We start from the raw sequence: 16,696 nt of genomic DNA, 5'->3' as shown, positions 1-16,696 counted from the left end.
AAGATATCAGCAGATTTGGTGACTTGCAAGGGCCTGTTTTCTGGCTTATAAACAGCACCTATTGCTGTGTCCTCACAGGGTGGAAAGGGGGCAAGGAAGCCTTCTTGGGCCTCTTTCATATGGGCACTAATCTCTTCATAAGGGCTCTGTCCTTATGACCTAATCACTGCCCAAGGGGCCTAAGTTCCTAAGACCACATCACATGGGGTATTAGTTTTCAACATATGAATTTAGCCAGGGAGGAATACAAACATTTAAACTATAGCACGTTCTTCATAGAGGCTTATGCCTTATTTATCACAATAAGGGTTTCTCAAGCTATCTCAGGTATTTATTCATAGATTACTACTACAGAAGAACAATCTTATTCTTATATGTATTTGTTTTCTAATCTAATTTTGAAAAATATCTTAACTGGATGATAGGAAAATACTCTGTTCCTCCTTCCATTTATTATCTACAGATCCTAGGTCAGTTAGACAATCCAGATCTGGTCAAACAGCACTACAGATGCTGATGGAGAGGGAGAAAACAGCCTGGACTACACCCTCTGGAGGCATGTTTTAGGTAAGACTCAGTTCTTGGCCCTGTTCAACTAAGAAGTTTATCCCTTAACTGGATAAAACTATAAGATCAATATGGATCAAAATTGTTGAATAACTTCAAGCAAGGAAAGAAATGTAAGATTTCAGAATCAGAATCTAAAAAGGGCTAGTGAGATGAAATGATGACCTCTAACACTGAGACTGGATGGTGGTGGTAAATTCAAGGTTCTGAACCTGGATCCCAAGCTTCAACTACTCAAGGGCAGGGCAGGGGTCATGGGGTTTGTAAATGCTCACTCATCTGACTTTGCTCTTTTATACTTACCCGGCTTCCTTGTACTTAGGTTTGCTAGTGACTGATTCTGACAGTGGAATGTGAGTGGAAGTGACATATGTCACTTCTAAAATAAAGAAGCTAAAGATCAGGTGTGCCTTTCCCCACATTCCTTTCCTCCCTTCTGCAGCAGGATGATGCCAGGAGACCAAGAAATGACAAGTTGGAGGAGCCACTAGATGAAAGCAGCATATTTCCTTAGTCACCTCTTTGAAGTGAGCAGCTCAAGTCTCCCTGGAATAGGATGTGAGGAAGAATATACCTTGATTCTGTTAAGCTATTGAGATCGTGGGGTGGTTTGTTTACATGTGAAATGCAGTTAAGGATTTTAGTTGGCAGTAACTTTATATGAATCAACTAGAAGGATGCTTCCTATTCTTAACTTCTCAGTAGCACTTGACCACCAGCCCCTCCCTCTTAATGGAGATACTGATTTCCTCTGGAAATCTCAGCACTTTCTAGGTTTTGTTCCTACCTTGCTAGCTGCTCCTTTCTCTTTCTTTGCCTTTTCTTCTCAAAGGCTATTAATTATGGTGAGTTTCTCTAGGTTCAGTGTTCTGTCCTTCCCTCTTTTTATTTGATGTTCTTCCATATGGATTCAATTACCATCTATATGCAGAAGACTCACAAATTTATTTCACCATCTGAGGACACTCTTCTGAGCTCCAGACACACATAATCAAACTTTCTACTTGATATTTCTTCATGGACTGTTCAATGACTCTTCTTACAAAACTGTACTCATAATCTTTCCTCCCAAATCTGGCCTTCTTCCAGTGTTTCCCACCTCAGTGAATAGCACACCGCTTCTCCAGTCACACCAGACAAAAGCTGTACATCCATGAATCCCTCACCTTTATCTAACACTTCCCTTCCCCATTTTATACGATCCATTATCAAGTTCTACCAATTTTCCTTCTAAATACTTCTCAATTCCATTATCCTCTTGCTAGCTACACCAAGCCACCTTGCCACTATCTGTTACCGAAGTTCCTGCAATAGACTTTTCACTGACCCACGTGCATATACTCTGGTGTCTTCTCAATCCACTCTTCATGGTAATCTTTTAAAAATTAAAATTTCACCTCCCTCCTGTTTAAAACTCCTCACGGTTTCCCATTTGTTGTATTAGGCTGAAGGTAGAACAGGGCCTTGAAGATCCTGAGTGACCTGGCACCCCCTACTTTCTGGCTGACCTCACTTCCTACAGCCTTCCTCTTTCTTTGCTCCATTTGTGTTGGACTTCTTTCCATACCTCATACCTTCACAAGGGTTTTTCCTACCCATTCCCACTGCATATGCTTGTCTCCGAGACAATTTTCTGTCTTCTCATCACCCTATTAGCTCTATCCTTCTTTCAGCATCCTGCTCAAGAGAAGTCTCTTTGAGCTCCCTGATTAGCTCAAATCCTCCAACTACAGGTTTTCATAAGACTGTATACCTTTTCTTAGGACTTATCACAGATGCAATAGTACATTTATTTGTCAGATTATTTGTTCTTCTCTGTATCCTTCACTAGATTATAAGCTCTATGAAAGTAGTGGCCATGATTTTTTTTTGCTCATTTTTATCTCCAGCACCTAATACAGTGCCAGATATAGATTATACTCTCAGTATTTGCCAAAGGAAGAAAGGAAGGAAAGAAGGTAGAAAGGAAAGATGCAAAAAAAAGAATAAATGAAAGAAAAAAGAAAGAAGACAGTTGCTTTCTTCTCTGTAGTTGCCAATTTGCACCTGGAGAATTGGGTTAGGTTGTGAGTACCATAGTTTGAGACAAAAACAAACTAGAATATATTCAGAAGAGAGAAACCAAAAAAGTAAGGGAAGGCCAAGTTGGGAATCAGCACCAGATAGATAATTGGAGGTGTTTGGTTTTTTTTTACAATTTCTTATAATCAAGGGATTCTATTTTAAAGAAAAATATGATGTACTATTTTATGATGTGAAACAATTTACATCATTTCTCTTTTGCAAATAAAGGAATTTAAAAGAAAAACACCTTCAGATTTATAAATAACCTTCAAAATCTATTACTGGGCAAAAATACATGCAAAAATTCTGCAATGTCTCCATGCACACATACTGATTGACACTTTTGTCCCCTTTTCCAGCTTCCTATTTCTATACTAATATAATGGAATTATCTGCTTCAATAAATCTCGTGAGTAGTCTCCTGTGAACATCTGCAGTTTAATTCAGGAGGGATAGTTTATAATAATTATCAAAACCATTGTTTTATGTTAGGTAGAATTACTGCCTGATTGCTTCTGAGTTTGATTTTTTGACTTTTAATAATATTGCATATTAATATGAAAGTTATAGTCATGTAGTCCTTAATTTTTTAAAAAAATATATAAATACACATGCACATGGTAGCAAAGTTAAAATTAATAACCAGGTTAGCTACCAACTTGGACACTGATAAAAGTGAACCAACCAAATTATAGAACCATCTGCGATGGTCATTTATTGGGAATTTCCAAGTTACTAAAAGTTGTTGATATTTATCACAAAATACATTATATGCAAAACATATTTTGCAGTTTTTTCACTTGTATTTCTTTTTTTATAATTCAGAATTTCACAACGCCAAATATATCCCTTTCACCACTTCAAAGCCTTTGAACTGCATACCAGAGGACCTTTTTTTATTTGTTTGTTTCACCACCAGTAAAAATAGAGGAAGAATCAAATGACTTGATTCTGGATTAAGGAAGGATCTTATCTGAATCAAAGGAAGGATATATACTCTGCAGCACTTAGCTCACAGCAGAATATCAAACTGGATCACCTCAGTCAGTCACCAAGGGCTTCATCAGTGACTATGTTAAGGGAGCAGGAACAAGACTGCATTCCACATGGCCAATCACATTGGCAGGAGAGCGGGGCCCCCACTGTATGTGGGGAAGAGGTCTGGATTCAAGCATTGCTCACAAGAACATGGTTGAGGAACAACTCAGAAGTCACATGGGACTGGCCTCCAGCTTCAGATCTCCAAATAGGTAAAGGTCAAGGATAAGGCAAGTGGAAGAACTGGATTTCAGCCACTGGCAAAATCTTATGGGATTGTTTTAGAACAGAGTCCAGATCAGCTGCACTCCTGAATGGATCAGAGTCAGAAGGAGCCAGCACCATAGAGTCAAGAGCAAAATTGCTTCAAATAAGCCTTAAGTAAATGGAAGGAATTTAGAATCTCCCCAGGTAGTGGGCAGAGAAGAATGTGAAAATAAAATGATCGCATTGAGCTATGAAAATCATATGTGAATTAGAAAGTTAATGATTTTAAAAAAACACTTTTGTGTCAGTTACATTCATGTATCTTATGAAAGTATTCTAAAGAAATGAACCTTGACAATAAAAAATTGTATGACTAACAGACTCAGATCCTCTCTTCATCATTCTTGCACAAATCTGGCCATTGGCAGCATCTATGGAATGAAGAACAAGGAATGAAGATTTAAGGTTGCAAAAAAAAAAAAAATCCTGAAATCCCTTTTAAGAAATATTTTTTAAATGTACTTGGCCATCTTATCAGAATAAATACATTTATAAACATTGTTACCAGGTAGCAAGAGGTGATCCTGTCCAATGTTTGCAGAGATTTTAGGGTTGGCAAATATAGTGTAAAATTTGCAAAGATACTGGGCTAGGAGTATGTTTACATTGGATAAGTGAAAAAGCCCAGCTAATGCAGTGAGCTTCATTAATGTCGACAGTCAATTTGAAAACTATAGGCCCCAAAGTTCACTCTGCTTATCAAAACTTTTGGGTCAAAATTATTAGGAAAAAATATTTCAACTCACACCTCTCTTGGTTTTTAAGGGAAGGGGTGTTAAGTTTATGAAATATCAAATATTTGTTACTTGAAAAGATTAAAAGAAATTCCACTTAAAAATGCTTGCTGGCAACATATTCTATGATTGTTTTTAAAAATCCATTAATGAGGTGTGTGTGTTGGTTAGGGGGTGTTTAACAGCCTTAGACCTTGTAAGCTTGAAGTAGTCACATATAACTTACAGTAATTCTTGGAAGTAACACATGTAATTCAACCCTGAATCTAAACCTCTAATCATTTAGTTTTGACAACTTCTGTTTAGCGTGTACTGCCAACAACATATTAATTAGATGTGACCCAATGGTTCCAGGTCATTGCAGGAAAGCAAACAAAGCTTCAGAGATTACATGCTAAAACCCAACCATCTTCTTGGCTGCTTTGTGAAATGAAGGGAGTGAAAATCTAAAGTAATTCTCATAAAGACCAGCAACATGAGGACAAAGAAGAGACCAGGGACGCATGGATTACTATGATTATATGTCTCTATGAATTGTTTACGTTGCCTGCATAAACCTATTCAGAGTGGTCTTCACACACTCCCCACACAATCTGCTGAGTTTCTAAGGAAAACATAGAAGACTAAATAAACAACTTTGATTCTGCAAAACAGTTGGTATAGAAAGAACACTTACTGTGGTGGTCATTGAGTAATGTATAAAATTGTCAAATCAACATGTTATACACCTGAAACTAATATGATGTTGTATGTCAATGATATTTCAATTTCAGAAAATCCAACCATTTATCTGGGCATATTTAAGTGTTCTAAATATGAAACAGTATTAGTTTGCTAGGCTGTCGTAACAAAGCACCACAGATTGGGTTGCTCAACCAACAGGAATTTATTATTTTTTTTAAGTTCACTGCTAAGTAATGGAAGCGAGTGTGGAAAACATGTGTGCACCACAACAAGGAATGTAACTTAGTCACTTAGAGGAAAATTATTACATCGTCTGTCCCAGTCATATTGGTATTTCATTAGTATTTCAAAGTAGTTATTCCCCCAAAAGATTAATATCAAAATGATACTTCTCATCTTTATTATTATTATTATGGCAATAAGGGTCACTGGTGAAAATCAGTATTGATCAACAACATTGATTTGAATTAAACTTCTTGCAGCAAAAATCTTGGCAGTAGAAAAAAAGGGAAGTGATAGCAACAGGATTTCTATGATTGTAACGTTAATGATTAAAAATAAAAACACTAATGGAAAATAAATATCTATAGCATATTTTGGTTTTTTGTTCCTAGATCGTTACAGTAAGAGGTATCCTGACCTTTTAAGCAATTTGCCTGTCAGAAACACTAATTTCTTTCTATATTCAGTGCTGGGCAGGGATATAGATGCTTTTGCTTTTCCCAGCATGTGGTATTGACTTTGGAGCAAAACTTAAATGGAACCCAGATGTTTCTGCCCTTAGCCCCAACTCTTGCCTCCAGGCCTGCGGTCTCCGGGTTTCCTTAGGCCAACCCTGATTCATAACTCAGCACCTTTTGGAATTCCTGGAAAAGAATCTACCCACTCAAAAGTATTATTGAGATATATAGACTTTATTGAAACCTCTGAGGGAATGGTTTGCTTTTCAAACTCCGTAACAAGCAACTAAAAAATTAATACAAAATCTTCTTCTAAGCTCTTAGACACCCTCCCCCGCTTCTAACCATCCTGGCTGAATTTTCTGCCCTCCTTCTGGAAACTCTGACAATTTCAGATTACTCCCCCATCTCCTGTGCAGTGCCATTCAACTCTTCCTGCATCTTCCATGCCAAACGTGGTACACTTAAACGCAGCATGGCATTTAGGCAAAGGGCCCTCCAGGTAACAAGACACACTTGCTTTATAAGGCAATTTATTGACCCATTAGGATCTCATCTTTCATACTAAGAAGTTCATCCAAGTGGTTTTTTTCCCCTATAAATATAAAATGTTCTCCCTAAGAAAAATTCTGTAGAATAAAAATTTCTCCATTTTTCTTAATAAAAGTCACTTTCCCTGATTCAGAAATTCCAATAGCCTATAACGACACCATAAGAAATAACAAGGAATGTGACAATCCACAAACATATCTATCAACTCCCTAGAGATCTCTCTCCTAGAATAAATTCTAAAAAATTCTAATTTCAAAGTATAAATTTCCACATATGTTTTGGTCTATCTAGAAGATCTGGTGTTAAACAGATATCTTTGTTTTGAAAATGACCTTTGATCACCCAACATCATTTCCCCATTCTACTCCCCAAGATTACATATATTTTTTAGAAGAAAAGCCTCAGAAAATTGTACATCTCATAAGTTCATGTCAATAGGATCCAAAATTTTTAAAGAAGCAGATTCATCTAGTAAAATAACTTACTCAAAGATCCTCTTTTCTTGTAATAAACCATAGCAAAGAGAATTTGGACTTGCAAATGTGTGTGTTATGGCATAACTAAGATATAATTAACAAAATGAAATAAGCATTAGAATATGAATCTAAGAAGGGCCTTGGTGGAGTGATGAGGAGTGGGGGTAAGGGTAGCATGGAGTGGGTGGAAATTACACCTGTTTTATTTTCCACTTGTGTGCTGTGACACCATGTGAACTTAGCGTCAGAGCTTCAGGTCTGACTCTGGCTCCCTCTATAACATTAGTGAATTATGTCATCTTTTGAGTTCCAATTTTCTCATCTGTCAAAGAGGGCTAACAAATCCTACCTCATAGCATTATTGTGAACATTAATTATATGAGTATTTTACACATGGGAAGACATTAAGGCAATGCAATTGGAATTTCATAGATGCAGAAAGTGAGCCTCTTCTTCCTATGCTCAACTTGGGGTGCCTCTTTGTGAGCCCCCCAGATCATCTGTGCTTAACACTCAACAAGCTTCCATGGAGATTGTTTTGATCCAATATTTTGTCTAAAATTTGCTAGGTTAGCTCCGGGGCCACGTTCTGACTTTCACGGGCCCAGGCACTTTTGCCCTTGTGGGCTCCTTCCTCCATAAAAGCATATTCAAAATTATGTTTTCTGAATGTGTTGGCATAAAGATGAACACAACCTGGGCTTGATCTATTTTTATATACTTATTATTATAATACTCATTTTTCTTCTGATTTTTTTAAAGGAGTGAAAACATTTTTGTGGGCCTCTAAAAGTATCTTGGGCCCTGGGCACTCTACCTACTGAGCCTACTGGATAAGTCAGCCCCAGTTAGCTTCTTGCCCCTCTTGGAGGCTCCAACTTTTCATTTGTGGTACTTTTTCTCAAGTTTTTAAGGAAAAGTCTCAACCCCCTCTGTTCTCTTACTCTTTGCTGTACACATTAATTTTCTCTAATCTCTCTTCATAGACTCAAACCTCTTATCCTTTTATCATCTGGTTGATTTCCTTGGGTGCCTTTGAATTCTAGCCAAGGTATTGATGTTTCTCTTTGGTTAAGTGTAAAACTGTATATGATATCCTATGCCACCTGATGTAGGCCATATTGAACAAAATGATTTATTTCCTCTCAGACATGTGAAACTCTACTTTTTGAACTTTTCTAAGTGCATTTGGGCTTTTTTATTTTTATTTGTTTTTAGTAGCTGTCAAGGCATATTTAATTTCTTCTGAACTCTTACCCTCAGATTTTACTGCTTCCCAAATGTCATTGTTTCATTTGTTCCTTTTTATACTTCATACACAGAATATTCTCAAATCAAAACTAATAATAAATCAAACACTTAGCCATGGAGATTCGGCATACCATCACCTGTCTCCAAAGTGTAGCCATTAAAAGAAAGGGGCAACCTCAGCGACCCAGGTTTTAAGAGTGTTTACAACAGAATGGCACATGAAATATGACACAATTCACCTTTCTTTGCTACATGGTGATCACTTAAAACATTCACTTTACATTTATCTAAAAGTCATTTATACTAGTTTTTGCTTTATATTAATTTAAGTAGTTTAAATTTTTATTTTATTTCTGGTTTCAAAATTCTAGATGCTTAAAAAATGGTTTCTCTGTTTTCTCTACAGTTTTACTAATGAGTATTGAATTAACATAATTCATTTTTAATTATACTGTGTTGTATTCTAAGAAAAGAGTTAAGATCTATAAAGATGCATGCAATATGGTATCACAAAATAAATTTGAAATAAATTAAGAAACAAAAGTAAGGAAATAAGTTAGAAAAAGAAATAAGGAAAATAGAAAAGGAAATAAGTCAGAAATGTATGATAATATATGCTTTGAGTGCACACACTCTTGCTGGAAACTGGCCACAGATTTGACTTGAAGCACAGTTTTTGAATACTAGGGTAAGGCAAACAATGTATGTCTCAATTCTTCCACCCAAAAACTGATAAAAAATATTTACTAGATACTTACTTGGGATGAATAAAAATAGTATCAAATAATTTTTATTTGATCACATGGCTATGACTCCTTTAAAGGGAAGACAAAATGTTATATCATAAAGTTTACCTCTGTTCCATCCCCCTTAAGCTTCCCATCTGCCGCTTCTGATTTCTCAGTAACACAAGGAAAATTGTCAATTATCTACAGCCGGAAATTCTCATCTGCTTTTTAAAAATCATCAGGGCTGTCAAGCTGTGCACTGCCAAACTAAGGGATGCTCTTCACAGGCTATATGTTAGAAATTAGAAAACAAAAATATAAAGACTATACAAAAGAGTATAAGATGCATCTTAATTACACAGAGACAATATCTGTTAACACTTTGTTCATCTTTTATTTTTTTAAGGACAGCTTCCTACAAGGGGAATTCTTGCATCAAAAGATATGCTTGTTTATGGGGCACCTGGGTAGCTCAGTCAGTTAAGCATCTGACTCTTGATTTTGGCTCAGGTCATGATCACATGATGGTAAGACCCAGCCCCACGTCAGGCTCTGTGCTGAGTGTGGAGCCTGCTTGGGCTTCTCTCCCTCTCACTCTCTCTCTGCCCCTTCCCTGCTCCCCTGATCATGCGTGTTTTCTCTCTCCTTCTCTGTCTCTTTCTCTCTCAAAATAAATAAATAAACATTTTAAAAAAAGATGTGCTTGTTTTTAAAACAAAATTTGTCAAATCAGCCCTCAATCTGTAGTATATGAGGATGGTCATTTCAGTATATCCTTGCTAAATTTGTGGTTCAAGTGTTTCCTTTATTAACATGAAGATAATATTATCTAACAATAACCCTATTAGCTCATAGGGTTACTGTAAATAATAAATGAGTTAGCAATACATAAAATACTTAGAGCAATATTATGCACATTTTTTCCATTATTTACAAATTTCATAGGTAAAATTGGTTTCTCATTTTTTTCATAGTTATTAGGGATATATGGAATATATTTTCATATATTCATTGGACATTTTTTCTTTCATTAATTGTCTATTCAGATCTTTAGCACCACTTTCTAATGGTTGCTTGATTATTTTATGCCTTCTTTGTATATTGAGGATATTAATTGTGTACCTGACATAAATGTTTCAAATATTTCTCTCAGTTCCTGGTTTTTTACCTTTAGTTTTATGTTTCTTTACAAATATGTTCTTTACAAATTTTCCTCTTTTTATATAGAATTTAGGACCTATATTAATCCAGTATGACCTCATCTTAATTTGACTGTATCTGCCAAGACTTTATTTCCAAATACAGTCACATTCACAGGTTTCTGTGAACATGAATTTTGGCAGAACAGTATTCAACCCATTACATGAAGTAATTTTGTATCCCAAGATCACAAAAATATTCACCTATATTTTGTATGTATGTATGTATGTATTTTTACATTATTCTTTAATCTATCTGAATTTCCATTGTTTTCTGATGTAATTAATGTTAATCATTTAGGCTGGGTACATTATCTTGAAACTTTTTTCAAGTGGTAATGGAAAGGTAAAATATCAAATGTACCATTTAAATAAAAACTTAGAAGTTTCACACACACACACACACACACACACACACACACAGTGAGAGAGACAGAGACAGAGAGAGAGACAGAGAAATAAGAAAAAATTAAGAGGACAATTTGATGACCCAGAACAAGCCAAAGAAATACCAGGCTTACCCATTGCAAAATAAATGTTCATCACTCTTGGAAATCTTAGTATTCATCCTAAATCTTAGATTTACATAGTTTTATGAGGATGAACTCACACCGTGATTTATCAGGGGGTGCTCAGCTGAACAGAAGACATTCGTAGTACAAGATGCCTTTCAGTATTTTTTTGTTTTCTATGACATCACATGTTTGCTTTCATGTCACACTTTCCCTCAGATCTGGCTTTCAGATGCATGAACGCTCCACCTAGTGCACTGGCTTCATTCATTTCCATGTTGTCCCTCCTCATCCTGGAGCAGATGTCCTGGCAGAACTCTGCTTGTTCCCCATATACTTTCCTGTAAGTCACATTGGATTCTTCAGTGATCTTCAATTATACCAGCGTTTAATGGGATCCTCCTTGGATTGTCTTGCTGTCTGTGTTATGTTACAGTTTGCAATGCCTTGTGCTTTGGTTCTCCCTAACAGTAAAGAATATATATATTTTAGTCTCTGAGACTAAAATCCTCTCTATCCTGCCTGAAATGTCTGTGAGTAGACTGGTATGCTAATTTATCACACACCGGTTATTTTTTTCTTGAAAACTGTATACTTCTACTGAAGATTTTAGGTGGTTGTATATCCTATTAAAAAGATTGTATTCAAGGGGTGCCTGGGTGGCTCAGTCGGTTAACCGTCCGACCTAGGCTCAGGTCATGATCGTGGGTTGGAGCCCCCCATTGGGCTCTGTGATGACAGCTCAGACACTGGAACCTGCTTTGGATTCTGTGTCTCTCTCTCTTTCTGCCCCTCCCCTGCTCACACTTTGTCTCTCTCTCTCTCTCTCTCTCTCTCTCTCAAAAATACATAAACATTTAAAAAAAAAAAAAGGATTGTATTGAAGAAATTGCATCCATTGCAGTAATTTCTGGGTTGTATAGCTTCCAATTAACATAAGATTTAAGTTGTTCTTCAAATTGATGCATACATTGAATATTAATCTACCTAACAGCAAAATTGGAAGAAATTATTTTTCAGTCAGTTACTAAATACACCCTAGTGAAAATACTCCTTTTGGATCTAGACTTCTGGGTTCTGGGAAGAAATAGAAGCTAAATCAATAGGCTAATATTAAGTTACATAAATATTAAAACAATACAAGAAAAACCATTTTTTGGCAGAATGAATCACCTTATCAATAACTTTTATCTTATAAAGCTTAGTTTAGAAAGTAAATGGCTAAGTACTATTAGGACACATGGACATTAGAACTCTTTGGGTGTTCATTATTTCATATATGAATATATCTAAACATTGTTATATTTAGACACAAAATTTGCAGATGTATGCCAGGCCCCATTCTCAACTGCTTCTGCAAGACCACCAGCAAAATTGTTTCTACATATAGATATTACCATAAGCTCTCTGGGCTCCCCTGGGTTTTTCTACATCATTGTCATCATCAATACCCAGTCACTGGAGATCAACTAGGTGCTTTCCTTGGAAACAAGCTTTTACTCTACCACAGTTATGGATGCTGACAGAGGACTTTGGTTCTGGGTGAGACAATCTATCCTAAATAGAATATTTAGTCTAGAGATTTTAACAAATTTCTAAAGGTTTTGTTCTGTAACCAGATTGCTGTGAAGGCCTGGTTATCATTATGACCCATCCATTCTATTTATCCAACAAATAATTATTTAATGTCTACAATGTGCCAGGCCCTGTTCCAAGTATTAATGCACTAAACAGAAAATAATTCCCTGCTCCTACAGAATGTACTATATGGTAGATCCTCTTTAACCAAAACTGCAAGTTCCATAATCTCTTAAGACGAATGTTCCAAAAAGGATGTTGGAACACCAGAAATAAACAGACTTTTTATTGAGATCTGATAAGAATAACATTTTTTGATACAAGAATAAATAGGAGATCTTAATCGTGTAGGTATGAGTTGTGAGAAGGAAGAGGGCCCATATCAGTATTTTAATAACAGTGGAAAAAACTATATGAGGTCAGGTGTTACTGTCATCGGGGTGAAATGGCTGTATAGAATATATGTTGGGTCAAAGAAGGGTGTTGGCCAGTTGGACCCCCTCTATAGTCATTGGAGGAGTATGTTCATTAATGGGGCGGGGGAGGTTCCAAGCAGCAATGCAAGACACAAATCAGCTGGTTTGGGGTTACACATTTTTGGAATTCTAGGTTATGGGTAAGAACAGCACCAACCCAAATGCTGTGCTCATTTGGTCCTTCCTTGAATCTTTTTGTCCAACAGTGGAATGCTCAATGACAGGAGAAAGCCTCTTCATAAACAATAATGATTTGTGTCTGATGTCAGCTGCGAAGCCATCTAGAAACAATCCCTTACCATCGCCCTGCTCAACTGAACAGCTGCCATTTCCCTGGCCTAGCTTGTACCCTTGTAGATCTGGGCAACACAAACAATGGTCCTGCACCTGCTGCCAGGCCTGCCAGAATGACGGTGGTGCCATCGTTCAAGCCAGGAGGAACATGACCATAAAACACAGACACGCGCCCTTGCTAGCTCAGCTGTTCTCCTCCCTGGTGCTCTCTCCTGCCAGACCAACAACGGGTCCAGTTTGCCTCACAACTGTGGCATGACACAGAGGCATCACGGGAAGCAGACCTTCTGGAGAGACAAAAAATAAATCCGGTCAAGTCCAATTTAGCTTCATTAACTTCCCGTGGGAGAAAAAATGTAACTTGAGTGTTAGACAGGGTCACACGTGAGACTCCCTATTCCAAATGCCGGTTCTCTTTGTTTTCTTCTTATACTTTCATCTGTCGTTTCCCTTTGTCAGCAGGATTGGGCTGAGATATAGTCTTATTTACTGGACCCAGGGAAGGGAGATAGGGCTTTCACGATTGCTATCTCCTCCTTGACTCTCTCTTCCCTGGTGATTTTCTTGACATCCAGGCTGCAATCACCACTCCTCCTGTGATGACTCCACCAAACTATAACTTCAGTTTAGATCCTGGACATTTGGTGCTGGAAGCAACCATTGAAATTATCCTAACTCCCAAATTTTATAGATGAGAAAACTGGGGGGCACCTGGGGGGCTCAGTCAGTGAAGCAGCTGACTTTTGATATCGGCTCAGGTCATGATCTCACAGCCCGAGATTGAGCCCCGTGTCAGGGGCTCTGTGCTGGGCGTGGAGCCTGCTTAAGATTCTCTCTCTCTCTCTCTCTCTCTCTCTCTCTCTCTGTCCCTCCCCTGCTCGTGCTTGCATGCTATTTTTCTCACAAAAATAAATAAACACTTAAAAATTTTTTTAAACATGAGAAAACTGAAGCTCTGACATGTTAAGTGACCTTCCAAGCTTACACAAAGAAGGGGCTAGTAAAAACCAGATTACCACCTGGACCCCTGACTCCCAATTTAGTGCTCTCTCCATCCTACCCTGTTGTCTGTGGTATCTCTCACAACAGCTCATCCCCTCCCCTTATTTTGATTTCTGTTGCCACTTCTGTGTTCCAAGTGGTCATTAATTTTTACATGCCTCTGTAATAGTTTTCTGGCTGATATCCTACCTGCATTCTCAAATCCGTTCTAAGATAAACAGTGCAGATTACATCTTTAGAATCTTTAAAAGAGCTGGGTTTTTTTGTGATTATTCTAACTCAAAAACCTTTAATGGTTTCTTATTGCCTCAAATTAGGTCTAAAGTGGATTCAACCCACTGTATCTGCCTACCTCCAGTTCCCTGTTCTTGCAATGATGCTCATGCTTTTCTATTTACTGCTCCTTCTAGTTGGAAAGACCACCCCACATCTCTGCCTGTCAATATCTCCCCAGCCTTCAAAACTCAAATCAACTGTCACCAACTCCATCTATTATTCCTCACATTGACTGTGCTTTCCCATGACACTTAATTTTCTCTCTCACATGGCATCCAATTCCACAGTGTAGTTACTGGTGTATGTATTTTATCCCTTCAAGTAGACTTCAGATTTTTCCATGCCTGAGATTCTCTCCTATACAGTTGTATACTTGCCTCCCCCCACCCCCAACAGCGCTTGATACACTTAAATATGGTGGATCCTCAATTGAATGTCATACTATTTGAGCAAAATCTGACAACAATATAGTTTCTTAGCTTAGAAAGTTCATTTTGACTTTGTAATCTGCACTCGTAGCTGCACTGTATCTTGGAATTAGGAACCAAGGCTTAAGAAAAAGGGATTTTTTTTTCCTTTGTGTCTTATTTTTAAAAATTTTTCAGCAGGCAGTATCTTTTTAAAAAATGTTTCATGGGGGTGCTTGGCTGGCTCACTCGGTTGAGTGTCCGACTCCACCTCAAGTCATGATCTCACGGTTCATGAGTTCGGGCCCCACGTCGGGCTTGCTGCCGTCAGTGCAAAGCCTGCTTTGGATCTTCTGTCTCCCCCTCTCTCTGCCCCTCCCCTGCTTGCATTATCTGTCTCAAAAATAAATATTAAAAGATAAAAAATAAATAAGTAAAAATGTTTTAATTGCAGTAAAATACACAATAAAACAAAATAACATAAATGTACTATCTTGACCATTTTTAAGCGTAGTATTAAATACATTTGTATTGTTGTGTTACCGTCATCACCATCAATCTCCAGAACTCTTCATTTTGCAAAACTGAAACTCTACCCGTTAAACAGTAACTCTCCAGTCCCCTGTTCCTTCAGGCCATGAAAACAACCATCCCACTTGCTGTCTCGGTGAATTTGTCTACTCTAGGTACTTCACGTAAATGAAATCATACATTATTTGTCTTTTTGTGATTGGCTAATTTCACTTAGCATAACGTTTTCAAGTTTCATTCGTCTTGTAGCATGTGTCAGAATTCCTTCCTTTTTAAGGCTGAATAATATTGTTTTTTTAATTTTATATTTTTAAGTAGGCTCCATGCCCAGTGTGGAGCCCAATGTAGGGATTGAACTCATGACCCTGAGGATCAAGACCTGAGCTGAGACCAAGAGTCAGACGCTTAACCAACTGAACCACCCAGGGTCCCCGAGGCTGAATAATATTCTATTGTGGGTTTATGTCACATATTATTTATCCATCCATCCATGGATGGACACTTGGATTGCTTCTATCTTTGGGCCATTATGAGTAGTGCTGCTATGAACATAGGTTTACAAATACCTCTTTATGACCCTGCTTGCAATTCTTTTGAATATATACCTGGAAGTGGAATTTCTAGATCATATGCCGTTTTTAATTCTATTTTTAATTTTTTGAGTGACTGCCATACTATTTTCCACAGCACTTGCACCGTTTTACATCTGAAAGTGAGATTCCTTTTTTTTTTTTTTAAATCTTCCAAAAGTCTAAGATGTAATAGAACAACTGAAGTAAAAGATAATAGAAACTGCAGCTCTACGATCCAAGCTGCTTCAGCCAGATGAATCACAGCTGGGTGTTCGGAAGCCATGTGAAGAATATGACACAGAACCCTGGAGTTCCTGAGCCTGACTGCGCATCCTCCCACCAGATATCTTGAGCTAGAACCTCTGGGAACCTGCAAACACATAGAACTCCTCCGGTGGTCATATGGCCCGGGTGTATGTGGAGAGTTTTCTCATGGACTATGAATATGCCCACAAACTTGTTTTGCTGATGGTATTGGGGCTGGCAGAGAGGAATAATGAGTTAGTATTTATTTTAAAATATCTACTTGTTTAAACAGATTCATAGTCATAGTCACACCTGGGAACAGGACCCCTTCGTGTGCTTAACTCCAGAGTGGTGGGGCAGATGGACTCTGGGGCCACATCCTGCAGGGAAGAATTGAATGGAATAATAGATGGGTGTCCAAGAAATCAGTGACTGTGGAGTTGATTGGCTCTCCGTGTGGTGGACAGAGGATGGTAGAAGAAGGAAGGCAACAGAGAATCCAAGAGTAGGCAGAACTTGGAAACCAGGTAGTTGGGAAACAAGTTGGATCAGGGGAATTCAT

At 37.7% G+C, this 16,696-nt stretch overlaps 1 long non-coding RNA gene across 8 annotated transcripts in view; it reads right to left on the bottom strand.

The window, feature by feature from the left end:
* Nucleotides 1-16,696, bottom strand: part of LOC132667423 (uncharacterized) — a 57,868-nt gene that overhangs the window by 4,873 nt on the left and 36,299 nt on the right. For 4 of the 8 annotated variants that reach the window (XR_013555412.2, XR_009605143.2, XR_009605146.3 and 1 more), the window contains one exon: nucleotides 4,255-4,307. This is a non-coding gene — a long non-coding RNA (uncharacterized LOC132667423). Of the gene's footprint in view, nucleotides 1-3,380; nucleotides 4,308-10,361; nucleotides 11,217-16,696 lie in introns of those variants that run through there. The other 4 variants (XR_009605144.3, XR_009605142.3, XR_009605145.3 and 1 more) reach the window with 3 other exon arrangements.

The sequence above is a fragment of the Panthera onca genome, chromosome B2 (genome assembly GCF_046562875.1).
Source record: "Panthera onca isolate mPanOnc1 chromosome B2, mPanOnc1 haplotype 2, whole genome shotgun sequence".
NCBI classification, from domain to species: Eukaryota; Metazoa; Chordata; class Mammalia; order Carnivora; family Felidae; genus Panthera; species Panthera onca.
This window is presented reverse-complemented; position numbering and strand designations above follow the sequence as displayed.